The sequence below is a fragment of the Crocodylus siamensis genome, chromosome 2 (assembly GCF_052110815.1).
Source record: "Crocodylus siamensis isolate JL-2025a chromosome 2, ASM5211081v1, whole genome shotgun sequence".
Classification (NCBI taxonomy): domain Eukaryota; kingdom Metazoa; phylum Chordata; order Crocodylia; family Crocodylidae; genus Crocodylus; species Crocodylus siamensis.
In genome coordinates, this window is record NC_143396.1 from 276672140 (window position 1) to 276689501 (window position 17362).

Genomic DNA, 17362 nt, shown 5'->3' on the forward strand with positions numbered 1-17362 from the left:
TTTTTTACTGTTCAGGATGCCAGGAGGAGGAAGGGCCCCACAAACAGGTTACACAGGGACAATGAAGTGTCCCGACCCTAATACAACAACAAAAAAAGTAATCCACATAAATACAGAGCTATCAAGGGGTAAACACTAGGGAGGGAGAAGAGCTATTAAAGCTAATGAATATCTTTGGCCCAAGAACAAATGGGTATAAAGAGGCCATAAATAAATGTAGGCTGGACAATAGAGGGAAGTTTCTAACCAGAGAAATGATGTTCTAAAAGAACCTCTTAATAGGAGCGGAGCAAAGAAATCTAATTAGTTCTAAGAACAAGTTTGAAAAAAGTTAATTAAAGGATTATATGACCTGGTTTCCCCACATCAAATGGTGGGCGTGTAGACTCAGTGGGTGTGTCTACACATTCATTACTGCACCATTGTGAGGTACTAGAAAAGTGCACATTAACCTATTTTAATGCACTTAAATGTTTTTGGTGACTTTTTAATGTGCATTAAAATAAGCTAATGCACATTAAAGTGCACATATAGACACACTCTCCAATGAAAGGTACTAGAAAAAGGCACATTAGCCATTTTAAAGTCCATTAGCGAATAAGCATGATTTTTTGTGATACTTTCATGTTCATTAAAATAGGCTAATAGACATTAGTGCATGTGTAGACGTGCCCTGTGACTCTGAAGACCCAGTCACGGTTCCTAGGCCAGTTTAGTTAACTTGGTGCAACCTTCTACACACTTGTGTCTTGGTTCAAGTAACTTACTTTTTTTTCTGTTCCTAATTGGCTTAAAACATACTGAAATAAATCATTTGAAAAGTGAAAAAGATATGAATGCAGGGGATTGTACTGTTTCAATTTAAATTTCAGATCAGTTTAAATATGTGCACTATTAGTTAAATGGGTGAAACTTTCTGTATATACAAGGTCCAATGCAGGCAAGTGCTGAATGATTAATACTAGTTGTGATTAATATTGGTATGTGTTGCAATAGAAAAGCCTGAAAACCATTCCTTCCCTCTCTTTTGTAGGTCCAGATGTGTATGAAAATGTCAATTTAAAATCTTAATAAGATTCAAGGGACTCAGTTTTCATCGGGAAATTCAAGCCCACATCTGTGTGATTATAAAGATCAAATCTCAATTTGCATCTCTGTCAAGTATCAGAAGGGAAAAGATAATGTATCTTCACGTTTTCAGAGATTCTTTTCTCAAAGTTCTTGATTCTCAACACAGAAAAGCATTGCAGTTGGCAGCCCAGGTTCTGACTGAATACTGGTGTAAATCCAGAGTAACTTCATTAAGTTAATTACTCCAGATTTACAGTGACTTGAAACTGCAATCAGAATCTGTCTTGGCACCTTTAAAATATCTTTATAAAAACTATGGGAAAATTAATAGTTTTAAGAGGAGAACTTTGAGGAGCTCAAAAAGAAGTTAAAAGCCAAACTCCCATCCTCGCACAGATGCCTCTGAAATCATTACCAGCACTATAGAGGTAAGCAGCTTCACCTGATCTGACTGCAGGTAATCTGGCAGCAAGACCTAATGTGTCAGCAAAACAGCTATAGAGGCCTGCTGACAAGCCATATAGGTAACAAGCACGGTGGGGTGGAGGGGAATGGGAGAGTGTTTAGAAATATGTGAAGGTTGAGACGACGTTAGTGTCCTCTAACTTCTTTCTGGCATTCAGCTGAAGGAGTCTGTTTCTGATTTTGAAATCAGTTGTTTGGGAGCTTCTGGTTGGAAACTTTGGTGTTAAGGAGGTTTTTCTCTGATGATTGTTTGTGAACTGGTTTCCTACCACAACTGATGTGAAACCCAGCTACGCAAGCCTCTTGTATCTTTACTGCTGTTACCCTGGTTCCCTTAAAAGAAAACTTTCACTTAACAAAAATTAAAATGGACTTTGCTTTAACTTTAAAAATAGTAGCCTTGACTCTATGGGATGGGGTGTTCTTGGTTTTTGTTCCGGGTTTTTTTGGTTCTTACTGCAGCTTGTGAAGCTTGTATGCTTTGGAGGTATCACTTTCTGCATCCCTTTCACTATATAGCAGCCTATTGCTCCCACCTTTTCACCAGTGCATTAGTAAACAGCTCTCCAGTAGTTTACAACCATCTATTTCCAGATGGCAGAAAGCTGTGCAATGCAAGTAGTTTAGAGTGAGGGACTTGGATGCTTGCCAAGCATAAGGGAAAGTGGAGTAAGAAAGTGAGTAAAGAACTTGTGAGTTTCCTAAGTTGTGTGAGAGTTACTACTATTTATTCATTTATATACATTGTGTCTATGCTGCAATCACTTGTTCAATTTACAGCGCCCACATGCTCTCAGCATGGAAGAAGAGTGGAGTGGGTTTTGCTTAAAACAGGAGCAGATACACCTCTGCTGTTGTATCAGTCCTCAGGAGTCCTCCACTGCCAAATTTTCCTCTTGGAAGATGATTTGGAGTGAGGGGACAGCTGGTAGGGGGTGGGAAGAGAGCCTTATTGTCACATTAGCTACTTCTAAAGGGAGAGGAATCCGAACTTCTCTGGAAGGGGAAGGGGATGGGGATATGGGGAGACTTATGGTGCTCTAAATGGGGATGTGGCAGTGAAGACTTGGGAGAGCTCATGTCAGTGCATGCCTACTCGCCTTAATGCAGCACTGGTTAAAATGTGTGATATTCCACCAATGAACACTGGCTTCTTATTCCATTGAGGGTTCTGATTTGTGATGTGACTTCTGCATGACTGAGGTAGGTGAAAAATGAAGCAAATATAACTTTCTGCAAATCAGTGGTAAGGAAAGGATGTGATCCTGGATATAGAGCTTAGTGAACACAAAAGTAGCAACTGAGAACTATAGATGAGAGAAACTTGCACAAGGATGTGAGGTTTAGGGGTTTCTGTTTGATTTTCATATACTTATCACTTTTTAAAAAATGCTTCCACTGCAAACTTAAAGCCTTGTAATCCTAAAGAAAACAGAAACTTTAAAAGAATTCAGGCCATTCAAAAAACTCTTTAACCTTTTGGTGCATCTCATAGGCTTGGACAATAGTATTGTTGCATAATAGCTGTGAGCATAAATAGAATTCTGGGTAATTAAAAACAAATGACCACACTGAGTATCCTGCCCTGATTAAGAAACCAATTATTGAAACACTCTCTGTATATATTTGAAGTATGTTGTGTATTTTCTTCTAGTCTATTACTATATGCATACTAAAGATAATGGAAAATGCAGTAGTTCTTGATTTTCCCCGCCCCCCAGTGGTTTTCTACAGCTCCTTATGGCCCTAAAAAACGGAGATTTCACTTGTATATGACAACTATATTGGCTTTTAAGAGAGTAGGATCAGTTCAGTGTTGGCTTGTTCTTTGTTTTGTTTTACCCTTTACTTACCAGAACCCTTCAGTAATAGGTTCCCTCTGACAAGCTCAGATATCTTGATGGTTGTGATGCTGAATCGGATGACCATCTGCTTGCCAGTGTCTATGTGGTCTTTCTGGTCTTGAGGTCCTGACCTCAATGATTCTGATATTATTTTGCATCCAATAACTACAGTACACATCACAAAGAAAAGGGGTATGATTGTACAGAGAACAGTGTACTTTGCATGTCCTGACTCTTGAGCACTTATCTATGTATGTAGCATAGATTTTTCTTGTATGGAATATTTACTAAAGGTTTATGAAACTGTCAAGAAATAGTGATTAATGAAGCTGGCAGAAACATTTTAAAGACTGGCAGCTTTGGGCCTGATAAAGAAAGAAGGGGGTGGGGAGGAGAAAGGGGTTACAGACATGCTGCTGAATAATGCTGTCAGGACTCTTGAACAGTTACTGCATCTCAATGGTGGCTGAAGTTATTTCAGTGTAGCTCCACAGAACAGTCAATATTCATCAGCTGAAGTCATCTGGGATTTTTTTTCTGTGTGCATGGACTGCAGGATCAGGCTAGGTTTGTAAAAGCCATTGGCTCCCTTGAGAAAGGAAGATAATATTTAAATGGAAGATTATTTTTGAAAGTCACAGTGGTTTAAATTGTTAATGGAATGGGGCATACTACTTGCTGACAGGAATATTAATTTTCCTGTGGATCAAAGGCTGTCTATAAACCCCAGAGTGTCAGTCAGACTGAACTGTAAATTTCCTGAATGTATTTGTTTATTGCATAAGCTGCTCTTCTCCAAACACCAGTTTTGGTATTGCATTTGTTGAACTATTGCTACCTTGGTCCAGCTGTGAGCTGAAGGTGCAGGTTGCTTCCTTGGTCCACAAAGGAAAGGATAGGAATGTTTTGATTTAAAAAAACAAGTCTGTAGAGAAGCAGGCAGACCTGGTCTAATCATAGCCATTATTTGCAATTTCTGACAAAGAAACCTCTAGTCTCTCAGGTTAAGAACACTACTCTGCCCCATGCAGTTTCTGCAGGGCTGCTGGGAGTGAGCCAAGACGTAGTTTACTGCTGGTGGATGTGGAAGTGAGTCTTGTGTAGGTAGCCATCCTACCTCCTATCCCCATTAGGCTTTTAAATGTGACCCAGCAGGCAATTTGGAGGAGGAACTTCTATGACATTGTTGTAAGTATCCACTTCACATTAAGTGTCTTTGAACACTGCTATTCTGCTGTGTGCCTGGAGTAGAGGGGAACATGTAGCTAGCCCCTTAGACTGAGCAGTCTAAAAGTTTCTCTCAGTCAGGAAGCTTATAAAATATGTACTACTTATGCAAGGGACCACAGCCATATACGTGCTTCATTAGGCAAACTGTGTTGAGAACCAGGGCATGCTGGAGTAGTTGTTTTGTTCAGAGCCTCTCAGGTCTCTGGGGCAAGCAAGTAATTACAGGAATTCTTTTAAAGCACATGTATAATAGGAAGGAGGTAATGACTACTGTTTAGCCAAAAGACAGGAGCAGATCCTTTGGATCAGCTCTCTTGCATAATTACATAATTAGGACATGTTCTATGTTTAATTCTCTTACATATGCATGAAACATCATTGAACTTCCGCACTCAGTAAAATGTAATTCTCTTCTCCCCCACCCCCTTCCCCTGCCCTGCCCTGCCTTTTTTTTTTTTTTTTTTTTCCATCAAAAGTTTAGCTTGGATACAGGATTGTCCTTCATTCTCCTGTTCTTTCAAATTACTATTAAACCACACACGCACCTAACAGGGATGGGCAATTATTTCCACTGGTGGGCCACTTAAGTTCTGGTGAGGGCAGCATACATACAATCTTTCAGAAGATATCATTTTAACAAATGACAGATAAAAATAAATAAATCCTGTACTAAAAATGGAAAGATGTTATAGTAGATGTTTGGTTTGTTTTTAAGTGTATTTCAAAAAATTGTTTGTTTGTTTGTTTGGTGTATATAGAGGCAATTGCATAGTAGTTCAAAATAAAGTTTTATTTATTTTGACAAAGAAAAGGGGGTAAGACTGGGGGGGGAGGTGCCTGTGTCTTTGCTTCTGGGAGCAGGCCAGGGGTTGGGGAAGAGAGGGAGGGAGGGGGCACATGCAGCAGAGCTCACCTGGGCAGTGTGGTGCAAGGCTCTTCCTTGACACCCCCCCCCCCAGTCTGGACCACAGGTGCCCCCACAGCACTCCATGTGGTGCTAAACCCCAACCACTCCTGCCTAGTACAGCCCATGCTCCTGCTTGATCCACACTACACCCACTGACTGCATCACCCTGACCAGTGCACACAGCTTCCCAGTGGGGCTCCTGCAGCTGCTCCTTCAACTGCCTAGGTACTGCCTCTCCCCTTTTTCCCCCCCTCCCCCCAAGCATCTCTTCCTGCCCCTGTTGTACTGCTCCAGGCAGAAGGTAGTGCAGAGAAATGGGTTAAGTACTGGGCATTGCATGCCCAGCCAATCTGGGGGGGAAGCTGCAGCCTGGCAACTCCTGCTCCAGCATGCAGGGCTCTAAGCTCTAGCTCCAGACCAACTTCCACCCGGTCTGCCTGCCTGGCATGATGAACAGCCACCTGTGGGGTAGGTGGAAGGCAGCCTGGAGCTGGAGCCCTGCATGCTGGGGCATGAGCTGTCTAGCTGCAGCTTCCTTCCCCTGCCCCCCGGCTGGGCATGTGGTGCCTGGCATGTGCCCCATGGTTGCCACTGCTTCCCTATACTACCTGATGCCTGAAGTGGTGTAGCAAAGGCAGGAGAGGAGGAACTGCTGGAGGCAGGGGAGCTATGCAGTATCTGGCTGGCTACAGCAGCCCTACTGGGAAGCTGTGCTCACCAGCTGGGGTTGGGACTGGGGTGGTACAGTCAGCAGGCATGGGCACCAGCAAGGCACATGCTGCCCCAGGTGAGAGTGGGTGGGGCTCAGTCCCATATGGCACACTGCAGGGGCAGTCATGGGCCAGATTTTGCCCACCCCTGTAATATAATGTAAAGTATTATAACCTGCCACCTAACTAGCTGAAATGTAAGAGCTCCCTGGGGATATACCCATATATAAACTGTTAACGTGGAGTTGTCAAATTAATCTTCAATTGAGAAAAAGGGTACAAGTCATTCTTGTTCTTTGGCACCAATGCCTCACTTTCTGAGGCCAAGTTAGACTTCTACTACCATAAGAATCGGCAGTATCCATCTCTAATGTATGCTGTAACACTCCCATTCTCTTCAAATCCTAGAGCATGCTGCTCCCTCTTACAGCTGCCATGGGCAGCACTAATATCTTCTCATTGTTTTGGGAGGGATGTTTATGGCTCAGTCTTTCACTGACTGGGTCCTCTTCTGCCACTGCAGTTGCCACTGCCTCCTCCCTTTCTGTTGGTTCCTGAGCAGTCTCTTTGGGTCCTCCCCTTTTTTCCCCTGTTAAATACTACCATTAGTTTCAGCACTCTTATACTGATCACATTCTCTTTCTCCCTTTTCTCTCCCTTCCACTATCTACCAAGGAATTTTGGATGCTCTGCTACCTTACCACAAGTGCCTATCCAGATTTCATACAAGTTGAGCTGTCAAGTGACAACCTACTATTGCTTCATTTACCGTGCGTCTCAAGGACAAGGTTCTTCTTTTTCCTCTAAGGCCATCAACCCACTGGTTATCAACCTGGTCTCTGTCCAGAGGTGACTTGAAGTGTAAGCAAAAATGTGATGGCAGGAAGCGTATCTTAGGATGGTACCTTTTATTGGACCAACTATGTAGTTGGGATAAAGCTAGACAAGTCCCCCACCAGGGACCGTGTCCCCGCAGGTGCGCGGGCTGGTGCCTGGCACACCTGCTCTCCCAGCGCAGCAGCCAGCTCGTGTCCAGCGGCGGGGCCAAGTCCCCGCTGAGGCCGGGCCTGGCTCTTCCCCGGCTGGGGGCTGCAGCCCTGCTGGGCAGACTCGGGCGGCCTTGGCCTGGACTTGGCGTCCCTGCTTGCTGCCGCCCGGTGCAATTTGGCTCTCGGGGAGGTGCAAGGCCTGGAGCGCTGGAGACGCTGCAGCCCAGGCGCGGTCCTTGTGCTGCCAGCAGCCCTGGGAAGGGCCTGGCGGGCGGCTCCAGTGCCCGCCTGCGAATGGCGGTCTCGTATTTGTGCGAGGAGCAGAGGCCCGCGCCCCGGGGGGCCAAGACGGCGCTGTCCCAGCGGGGGCGCCCACTGGCTCCCCCCAGAAGTGAGGCGCACGCGCTCGGGGGGGAGGGGCTCGGCCTCCACTGCAACAGCCGCCCGGCGCGAGAGGGGCGACAGCAGCCCCAGCCCAGGGTGACATCATGCGCTCGGCGCGCGCAGAGCATTATGGGCCGGGAGGGGCCGCCATTTTGCGCGGGGCGGGGCGGGGGGAGGGGCGGCGGCGGTAGCGGCAGGAGGAGGGCGGAAGCGCGCGGCGGATCCAGCGCGTCCCACCGCTGTCAGCGCCGCTGCTCGGGCGCGGCGGGTGGGCCGAGCCGAGCCACGGGGATCGCCCGCCCAGACAGCGTACTGCGCACGTCGCCCAGCCTGCAGTACCGAGCGGTGAGCGCCGGGACCGGGGCGGGGCCGCCGCGGCGCTTTGTCCCTCGCCCCCGCAGCGCCGCCCGCCCGCCCGCGGGGTCGGTTTCTCTGTCTCTGTCTCCGTCCCCGGGGCCCGCGGGGGTGGGGGCTGCCCGGTCGGGGGGAAGGAAAACCCGCGTGTCGCGTCGCGCCGTGATGGACTCGCCCCGGCCGGGTCTCGGCGCTTTGCGCCCCGCGGTGATGGGTGATCTGTAGGCAGAGCCGGGCAGTGTCACTTCGATGGAGTCCGCGGTAGATGAATGTCTGTGTGGTGTCGTTTCATTTTTCTCCGACCCGCTCAAACAAACGGGTATCCTTGTTTTTATATATTTTTTTCCTTTGATTTCCCCTCACCCCAATTCCCCCCTGTTGCGCGGCAGCGTGATGGTGCAAAACTGAAGAACCAGACCCGTGGAAACGCGGCTGTCATTTCCCGAAGTGAGGGAGAAGGGAGTGACCCCCGCCCCCTTTCTCGACAGCATCATCGCCATCGCTTTTATTTTTTTGAAATACGAAAGGCCTTCACAAAAAGCGGAAATGCTTAAAATAGCATTTGACCTGTCCTGTTTGCTTTGAGGAGTACTGCTTTTGCTTTCTGCTGGGATGGTAGTTGCACAAGAAACGTGCTCCTATTAGAATGGCAGGCTGTGATTTAAAAATCTAGAAAAAACCTTCCAGATCTGAAGAGTCTAAATAATATTGGCTTAAAAAAGAATTTCGTTTTGTTTCAAAATCTCATTTGGTATAAATAGGTTTAACTAATTATGCATTCCCAAACTGGGGGATAGAAGATGATAAAAACATAAGATTATCAGTGGCAGACAGGGTTGTTCGAGTAGATGCAGTATCTTTGATTAGACCAACTAGAGTTGGAAAAAATGTTCTTTGTAGGCTTTCAGGCACAAACACCCTTCTTCAGGCATGGGGATAGTCTGCTGGTGTTTGTGCAATCTTGTGGGTGGGATAAAAGCTAAATACGACAATGCAGGTCTGTGAAAATGCAGATGTGCGGCAGGGAAGATCAGAGGGGATGGGGGTAAATGGGTGCCGAGTGGGGGAGGGGACAGGACATGAGGGGAATGTTAACCAGTAATAAAATGGAGCTGGTAAAATGTAGAGCGGTTACCTGGGGTTGATGGCAGGCAGACTATAATGTGCCAGAACCCCTGAAACACATAAGATTATCAGCAGCATTAACAGTTACAAGTTCAGCTTTCGCTGACAATAGAAAGCAGATCCCTTAGATGACTCTGAGTGCAAGGCCCTCATGTTCTCTAAGTCAGCAGAACAGTTCTATAGTTGACATATTGCTTAATAGGAAATTGCTGTGAAAGGATTGTGAATTTGGAGAAGTATCAGAGTAAGTGTTCAGCCTGTCGCATTTGGAACTGTTTGCAAATAATGCAGAACAGTCTGGGCAGGGGCAGAAAATGGAAATAGTGAATTCCTCGGAGTGGCAAGAATGCAGTATCACTTCTGCATCATGTTGCAGTTAGAAAGTTTGGCAACATTTCTGTTTCAGGGAGGATGGTGAGGGGGCTGGACAGTTCCATTAACAACAGTGATGTGCTGATTATTTCTGGTTTGTTTTTTAGTAAATACTAACTAAAATCAAGGAAAAACTGATATGTTTTTAATATACATTTTTTAAAATGTTCTGTAAGCTTTTTAAGTTGTGAAGTATTTGCACTTGCTGGGTTTTTTTGAGGTATAGTGAGAGAGTAAAGGTAGCCTAGTAGGGGAAGCAGATTAAGGGAAAAATCTCTTTTGTAAAAAAGCGACAGGGTACAAAATATGAAGGAGCCAGCCAAGCTTTTGAGCAAGAATCCAGAACCGGATCTGATGCCTGGGGTTGGAGGAGGGAAGCGCTCATGCCCTGGCACTTCTACAGTACCAGAGTAGTTGCTGGTCGCTGCTTGTGAGGAGATTTCTGTAGGGCTGTCACAAAATCCTTGTATTCTTACTTCCATTCTTTCTGTCTCTCTGCCATGCTGTGTGTGTGGGCGCACGCGCTCTGGGAAGATGTAATCGTATTTTTTGGTTCAGTTCAGTCTTGGGCTCTTTCTGTGCTGGCTCTGGTTCCCTTGAGATGAAAACTGAACTGCAAGTTTATATTTTTCTCTCCAGCTTGAGGCAGACAAATACAGCTTTAAGAAACAGTGTTGCTGTTAGTTTTTAGGGTAAACCCAGTCTTCATCAGACTCTCCATCTCTTTAAGATTGCTTTAAAGCATAGCTGCACAAATGAAAGACAAGAGAAAAATGGAAAATTAAATTAACTTCTTGCTTTATGTTTTGAGTCAGTCTGTTAAGCTCCATAGGTAAGAGAGAGATGAATCTGACCTTCTCAAACAATTACCTAATCTTACTTTGAAAGAGAGACTGTGAAGGTATGACAGTTGTCTTAACTAGGTATGAAATGACAGTTTTTCTCACTGCTAGAAAAGGGCCCTGTTTTAGGCCAGCCACTTAACCTAAGCTAAAATGATATTCTTGTTTTGGAGAGTACTTTTCCATCTTTGGTCAGGGTAAATTAAATTCTCTAACAAACCACTTAGTTACTGAAAGTTACACAAGTGTTTCCTTTCAACTTTTTTTTTTTTTTTTTTGCAGAAACATTGACATAATGCAGACCAGCTTCTATTCACATATATTATTACCCAAAAGCAGAGTCTCTTACCTTCATAAAAAATTCCTCATGCTTGCAACATAAAACCATCTGCAGCACATCAGGCCGTTACTTAGTTTCACTCAAATTCTGATGAAAGTAGTACGACTTTCCAAGTAAAAGTATTTTTTTATCATTTATCTTTCTGAAGTAGCAGTCAGTTGTGCAATGGAGTATGACTCCATTCATAAGTAAGCCAGCAGCAATCCACACTCAGTGCATGCTTGACTAGAAAGATATGGATCATTCTTTATATCCCTGTGATAGCCTAGATCTGCTGATATGCTTCTGTTCGTGGTATCAGTTTTTGCACTCCTGAGGATTTCAGTAGGGCTCTTGGACAAAGGTTTTCACAACTGGAGGAGGATCTAGCATTATGGATTGTTGAATGGTACAAGATGTTTTTATTTATGCACTGTTTTGTGATGTTCCTTACAGATTAAAGGCAACAAAATATTCATTTTAGGAAATTGAGTCCATGCACGCTATTTGTGTACAGATAACATACAATAAAGATTAGCTATAGTGGATCAGTAAGAGTGAGGAGAACAGAATACACAACTTCAGTATCCAAGGTACTCTGTTTAAGAGTGGTTAGCAAATTACAGATTACAAAAGAGAATACATTTTTCTCAGATATTTGATAAAGTTTCTTTCAGCACTTCCGGATTTCAGAACATAAGAGAGCAGATACATGCAGGAATAACTTAAATTGTCCTATAATGTTTAACATTTGTCTCTTTAAATTCAGTTAATGTCTCTAAGACTAGTAATTAACTTTGAGTGTGACATAGAATGATGTCATCTTAGAAACTGCATGATTAAAAAAATATGTTCTTTATTTGTCAAAAATGAAATTATTTTAGTAGGTCATCTTCCTACTTGAAATTGGGGGATAGACAAAATGATGTCTTCTTTGGAATTGGTACATCATTGTAGTCTTTCCTTTCCTTTGCTTCCCCAGTGACAGCAAACTGATGCCCATTTCAAATAGGTTCTTCCACTGCTGTCTGCCTAGGCAAACAGACTTCTCAGACATTTCTCAATTAGCTTGTCTTGCGTGTTGCTAAAGGAGCTAGGAGACATCTTTCATGAAGCAGGCTTTGTTGTTTTGGAAATGAGCAGTTTGCTATGTGAGTTCCCTTGTAAAACATCTATCTGTGTACAAAGTCTATCTCTCTTAATTAAGATTCCATTTTTGGATCAAATCAGAACTGTAATTCTGATTTAATAATTTTAAGTAAAATACTCATGACAAAGGAAATAATTAGGTAGATTGACTATACCTGCTGATACAAATTGTGGACTTATAGGGTGGTGGCTAGCTGTCATTTGAACTTATAGCCTTGAATGTACCACACACAATTATGCTAAAAAGGGTTGCGTTGCACTACCAGTCACTCTGAAACTTGGGGAATGTCAGAGTTAATGTTACACATTCAACCTTGAAAGTAACCTTTCAGTATTTTATTTTTTGTAACTGAGATCTTGTTTTTCTTTTAAAAATGTATATATCAGTAAAGGATTATATACATGCCCCGTCCCCTCTCTCCCAACACGCGTGCACAACTTTGTCATTTTGTGAGCAGCTCATGTAATGGGGTTATGTATTCAGATCCCTTGATCAGATGACCCAGTGATATGTTATCAAAGGAAAGCATTTCAGTTCTATTGTTTAGGAAAGGGATGAGGATTGTGAGTCATTTGTCCTAATAGTCTTTCAGCTTCCCTTTGTCTTGTTAACTTTTAAACTATTCCAAAATGAAATCAAATTGCATTTTTATTTTAGAGGACTTTCATTCTTGCCCCAATTTCAAATTTTCTGATTTAAGATTTCTACAAAAGAGTCATTATAGAAAGCAAGCTGAGAGCAAGGGACATAAACACATCACTCGCTCACTGTTGCACAAGTGTCATGAAGCTGTTTGGCTGTTAACAGCCCTGATTCTGCTGCATGTGTAGATATCGGTCTCTTTGCCATATGCATTTAAATCTAAATCCTGAGGAAGGATTATTGAAAAAATTATTAACCTTAAAGGGGCAGTGAGTACAATGGCAGTAGTCAAGATAAATGCTGAGTGACTGAGATCAGTTGGAATGGTTAGAACAAGAATTAACCCAGGTGCATATATGTACAAAAATCAAACTAAGTGACTATAAAATGGGGGGGGGTCTTTATTTTGCTCAAATGATCCTAAATTTGGATCACTAATTCTGCCTTGCACTGTGCTGCATAAGTGTGCATTTCAAGATGGTCCAAGTAACTGCAGATTTTTTGAGCATTGTGACAAGTCTACCTTTAAACAGAAAGCAGTGCTCTGCTGTGTGGTGATGCTCAATGAATGTGGCAAAATCTTTCCTATAACCCTTGTCTTATTTACTGGCATACTTTATGTTGCTTGGGGAGGTTAAAGTTAGTTTGACAATATAAGTTGTATGTATATGGGATGCCTTTAGGAGGTCTCACTAGCATATTTATATGAGGTAGGTGTCCCTTCTTTCACTCCCCTTTCCCCCCCCCCCTTTAACCTGAGTAGTTATGCCTGCGAAATATATTGTGTTATAAACCCAGACTAGGATTTAAAGGTCTGATAATAGAAAATGTTAACATTTTTTGCCAGTATATTTTGTGCTCTTTTACTGTGTGGCAACCTAGTTAGAGATGGTAAAAAGAGGTGGTTTTAGCTTTAATTTCAATGGTGTCTGGGCAAAAGTTTGTCCAGGCATATTACATGCACTTAATAAGGAAATAAAAGATTTGTCCTCTGCAAATCTGTAGCTGAAGTAATCCTTCCTTTGGCAGGTCTATTTCCATTTCCTGTTTTGAAAAGCAAAGGATATGGAGAGATGTTTGTACACCACTGTATATTATTCATTCCTGAACCTAGTTATAGATGCATCATAGGGCAGTACGCACTATTACATCACCTTGCAAATAGGTGACTGGGGAATGGTAATATGCTGTTTGCATCTTGCATTTGCCTACCCCAGAATATAAGTGGATAGATGAAAGCTAACTGAGGTATTTATACTAGTAGAGTACTACCCTTAATTTTCAGAGAAAATTCTCATTAGCTTGGGCATAGTTAGCTTGCTTTAATGGTTGGTCAGCTGTCTGCTGGTTTGTGGCTTTTGTTTTTTTTGTTTGCTTTGATGCAGACCTTTTTTCTGTTCATACCTAAATCTGTGTTCTGTTCAGATCATTCAGTGGGTACAGAAACTGATATCTAACCATTCTAACTGAGAGATTTAAAATGTGAACTGAAAAAAAGTGTTTTGGGTGCAAATACAATGATTAGTTCTGTCTGGCAAAGGAACCTAGGAAATGACAGGTTATGACTGAAACCAATGTTTTATTTAGCATGAATAGCCAGGTGACAGAAAATAACTTTTTAAAAGAGGCTAGCTGGAACAGGACTTAAGGTGGGTACTACATGGAAATGATCCTTGTGATCACAGTTTAAAATTAAATAAGGCAGAAGACATGAAAAGAACTTACTTTGCAATTATATGCTCTTTAAAAGATATACAACACATCAATATGTAGTCATTACAAAGCTTTAGTAAAGCTGATAAAGAAGCATGTATTTTGCAGCATTAGATGAACATTGTTTGCATTTTTTCACTATCAGATATTTTTATCAAAACCCTGTCTTCCTATTCCAACTTCAAAGCTTAAGGTTACAAAACTCACAAGATTAGGCCTTCAATACAAAACTTTAATCTTAACAAGAATCCCTCTCTAGTACATTTTTGTTTATCAACACTATATATCTCATAAAAACAACTTACCACTCAGCTCACCAAAAACATGGATTTTTCTTTATTGTGAATTTCTGGACTGTCATATCAGAACCCTTTTCTTTTCCCACCCAAGAACGGAGAAGGGATAGTTACAGGTTTTTGGGTAAAAACTATAGTGAAATTAATTTCTAAACCATTCTTTTGACAGTCTTCCTTTGAAAATGTTGAGCAGAAGAACTTTTCTTTCAGTCTGGTTTTCCAAGAACAGTTCTAGATCAGTATTTGGCAATGTCTTTTAGCAGCAGGTTAAAATGATTCAGCTAGAGTCTGAGGTAAGCTGGGGCTAGGACCTGACGGTGGCATGGGCAAAGCCAGAATGCCACTGGAGCCCACAGCTCTATGGGTCAGATCCAGCAGTGCCACAGCTCTAGATTATATGAGGCACACAATTGGTATTAATTTAACATAACTATGCAAACTATAGCAGTTTCCACGGACACAAATAAATGCAATAACTCATAATAAACTTCCCTGTATGATTTTCTATGATAAATTTTATTTTAATAGTTTAATGTAAATGCATCTGATTTGTCTGTAAAATCATTCAGCTGTTAATTTGTTCTGTAAACAGGCAAAAACATTACATTCTGATTTACAGCTGTTCTTAGAACTTTAAAATTGTCATAATTTATGCTACTGTGTGCATATTTTAATTAACATAGTACAGTGATTTCCAACAGTGGGTCTTTGACACCCCAGGGTGCCTTGAGATCCTTTCAAAGGAGTTATGGGGTGCCAAGAAATGTTAGCCCTGTTAGGTATGCAAGCATGGTTCACAAGATAAGCCCCAAGGTTTCAAATAGGAATCTGTATTTTTAAAAACATTTTGCCCTGCTGTGGTCTTTCCGAGTCCTTTGAAACAGTAGAATTACTCTGATATTTTTCCATAGACAAAAAAAGAATGAAAATGAAGAGGGGGCATTTTCCAGGGAGCCTCTTGAGTCTAAAAGGGTTGAGAAGCACTTGTATATTAGGAACATTAAGTTGTGTGATATGATCATATCTTTAGTCTTCTTCCCTGCAGGTTGTAATGCTGCTTCAAGTCATTGTGGCTCCCACTGTAGGAGCTCATGGGGATGAGATCTGAGTCCTTTGAAGAGTGATCCCTCAGGGCTGTGCTTGCATCCTGCGCTTCCTTGTGCTACAATAGAAGGATGTAAAAGGGGAAGAGCTGTGGCTTTCTTACAGTTTCATTTTGCATGACAACTTGACAGATCAGTGAGTGTTTGAATTACCACTGTTTAGAGCTCTTTGTCCTGTCCCCCTCTCCTTCCCATGTAAGGTGTTGTTTATTGTGTTGTTTTTTAAAGAATAATTGCTACCCTCACTTTTATGGCAAATCACTTAATGATAGCTGTCATACTTCAAAGGAGAGGTTAACTTTCTAGGTTCAAGTCCTGCCCACTTCCATGCTGGACAGTACATCTCAGGGGTTCACCTAGCCAGCCAGGCCCCAGATTTGTTTCCGTCATGATCAGCAGATTCGGAGGTGGGTAGACAAGTCTGTGGGTTGCTTTGGTTGCAGAAGGTGCTGGTTACTGCTAGTGCAAGATTTCTTTAAATCAGCATTATCCAGTACTCCTTGGAGCACAAATTAATCCTTGATAGCTAGGCAGAAGGAAAAAGACAAAGAGGATGATGGTGAAACGGGCACCAGCAATTTAAATACTGACTACCTCACTGCCAAAAATCTTGGAGCTGGCAGTTTTAGCACCAGTGGCTCTAGCAATTGCACCAGTACCTGAAGCAGTGAAGCCTATACCTGTGCCCACACAAAGGCAACATTGACTCAGTCCCATTGAGCCTAAACACAGCTGCAGCCTCTGAACTCCCAAAACTGAAACTCTGTCTTTGGAGGAATTAAGTTTCAATCCTTTGTTCAGAACTGCAGCAACACAAGGGACTTTGTGTCAACCTTGGTGCTGGTGTATATGACAGAGCCCAAAAAAAGTCTGTGCAAATGTTACTGATGTCACAGGGTGTCATTCAAGGAAAAAACAGACTCCTCATCATAGTTGCTGACATACTCTTCCTTGGTTAGTTCTGTGTTGAGAAGGTGATCCCTTTCTCCCTCCACAGGCATGGTACAAAGAGTTGTCATTCTGAACTTGGCCCCAAATAAGGCAAGAGTAGCAGTGGGCTCATTAGCCCCATTCAAACCACTACTTGTACGGCTCCTTGGTCACACTCACCTTACTGGTCAGTTTGACTTGGTCACACCCGTCTTATTTTGAAGACAGCTGTCTTGCCCTAGAGGCAGAAAAATGACAGAAATGGGAGGAAAGGAAACAAGACGGAGAAATCTGCAGTTTGACCCTCCCTTGAACCACCACCTATGGCATTTGCAAGAGGGTCTGTGGCTCTAGAATAGAATTGGCTTTTTTAGCCATCAAGGGACTCATTTTCAACCCTTTATTTGACTCATGGGAGTGATCATCCTCGACCATGGGGGATTGCCGCCACCACCTCCAACTGTGCACCGACGCTCCATGTATCCAAGGACTGTATAGGGAGGCTTGTTGATATGGGCCGCCAACATGATCTGGACCCAGTTCAGGCCTTCATGGTGTAGATTCTTGGTTTACGTATTACTCTTCAGACAGACCTTCATTCAGTTCTGCTTAGGCTCCAGCCCATAGCAGTTTGGCCTTGCTCTCTTTTTGTAGTCATGCTTTCACTTCTATTTTTTTTTCATCCAGTGAACTTTTAGATTCCTCAGAAGGCTCTTACATAGATAACTGCCAGTTAGAGAACTTACTTCAGCCTGGGACTTGAGTGTAAACCTCCTGGTGTTCATGAAGTCTTGTCCTTTTTTTTTTGTTTTTAATGCTACTTGCCATAGGGGCTGACTTATATTTTTGCCAGTGAGGGAGGAGATAAGATTATGGACATGTGCCCCCCACCCCCAGTCCACCAGTGTGTGGGGAA

At 42.8% G+C, this 17362-nt stretch overlaps 1 protein-coding gene across 7 annotated transcripts in view; it reads left to right on the forward strand.

The window, feature by feature from the left end:
• The first annotated feature begins 7781 nt into the window (after window positions 1-7781).
• KLC1 (kinesin light chain 1) overlaps window positions 7782-17362 on the forward strand; it is a 57036-nt gene continuing 47455 nt past the window's right edge. For 2 of the 7 annotated variants that reach the window (XM_090034108.1, XM_090034109.1), the window contains exon 1: window positions 8254-8273. The gene's annotated coding sequence lies outside the window, so the exon portion shown is untranslated. Of the gene's footprint in view, window positions 8023-8253; window positions 8274-15634; window positions 15653-17362 lie in introns of those variants that run through there. The other 5 variants (XM_090034113.1, XM_090034114.1, XM_090034111.1 and 2 more) reach the window with 4 other exon arrangements.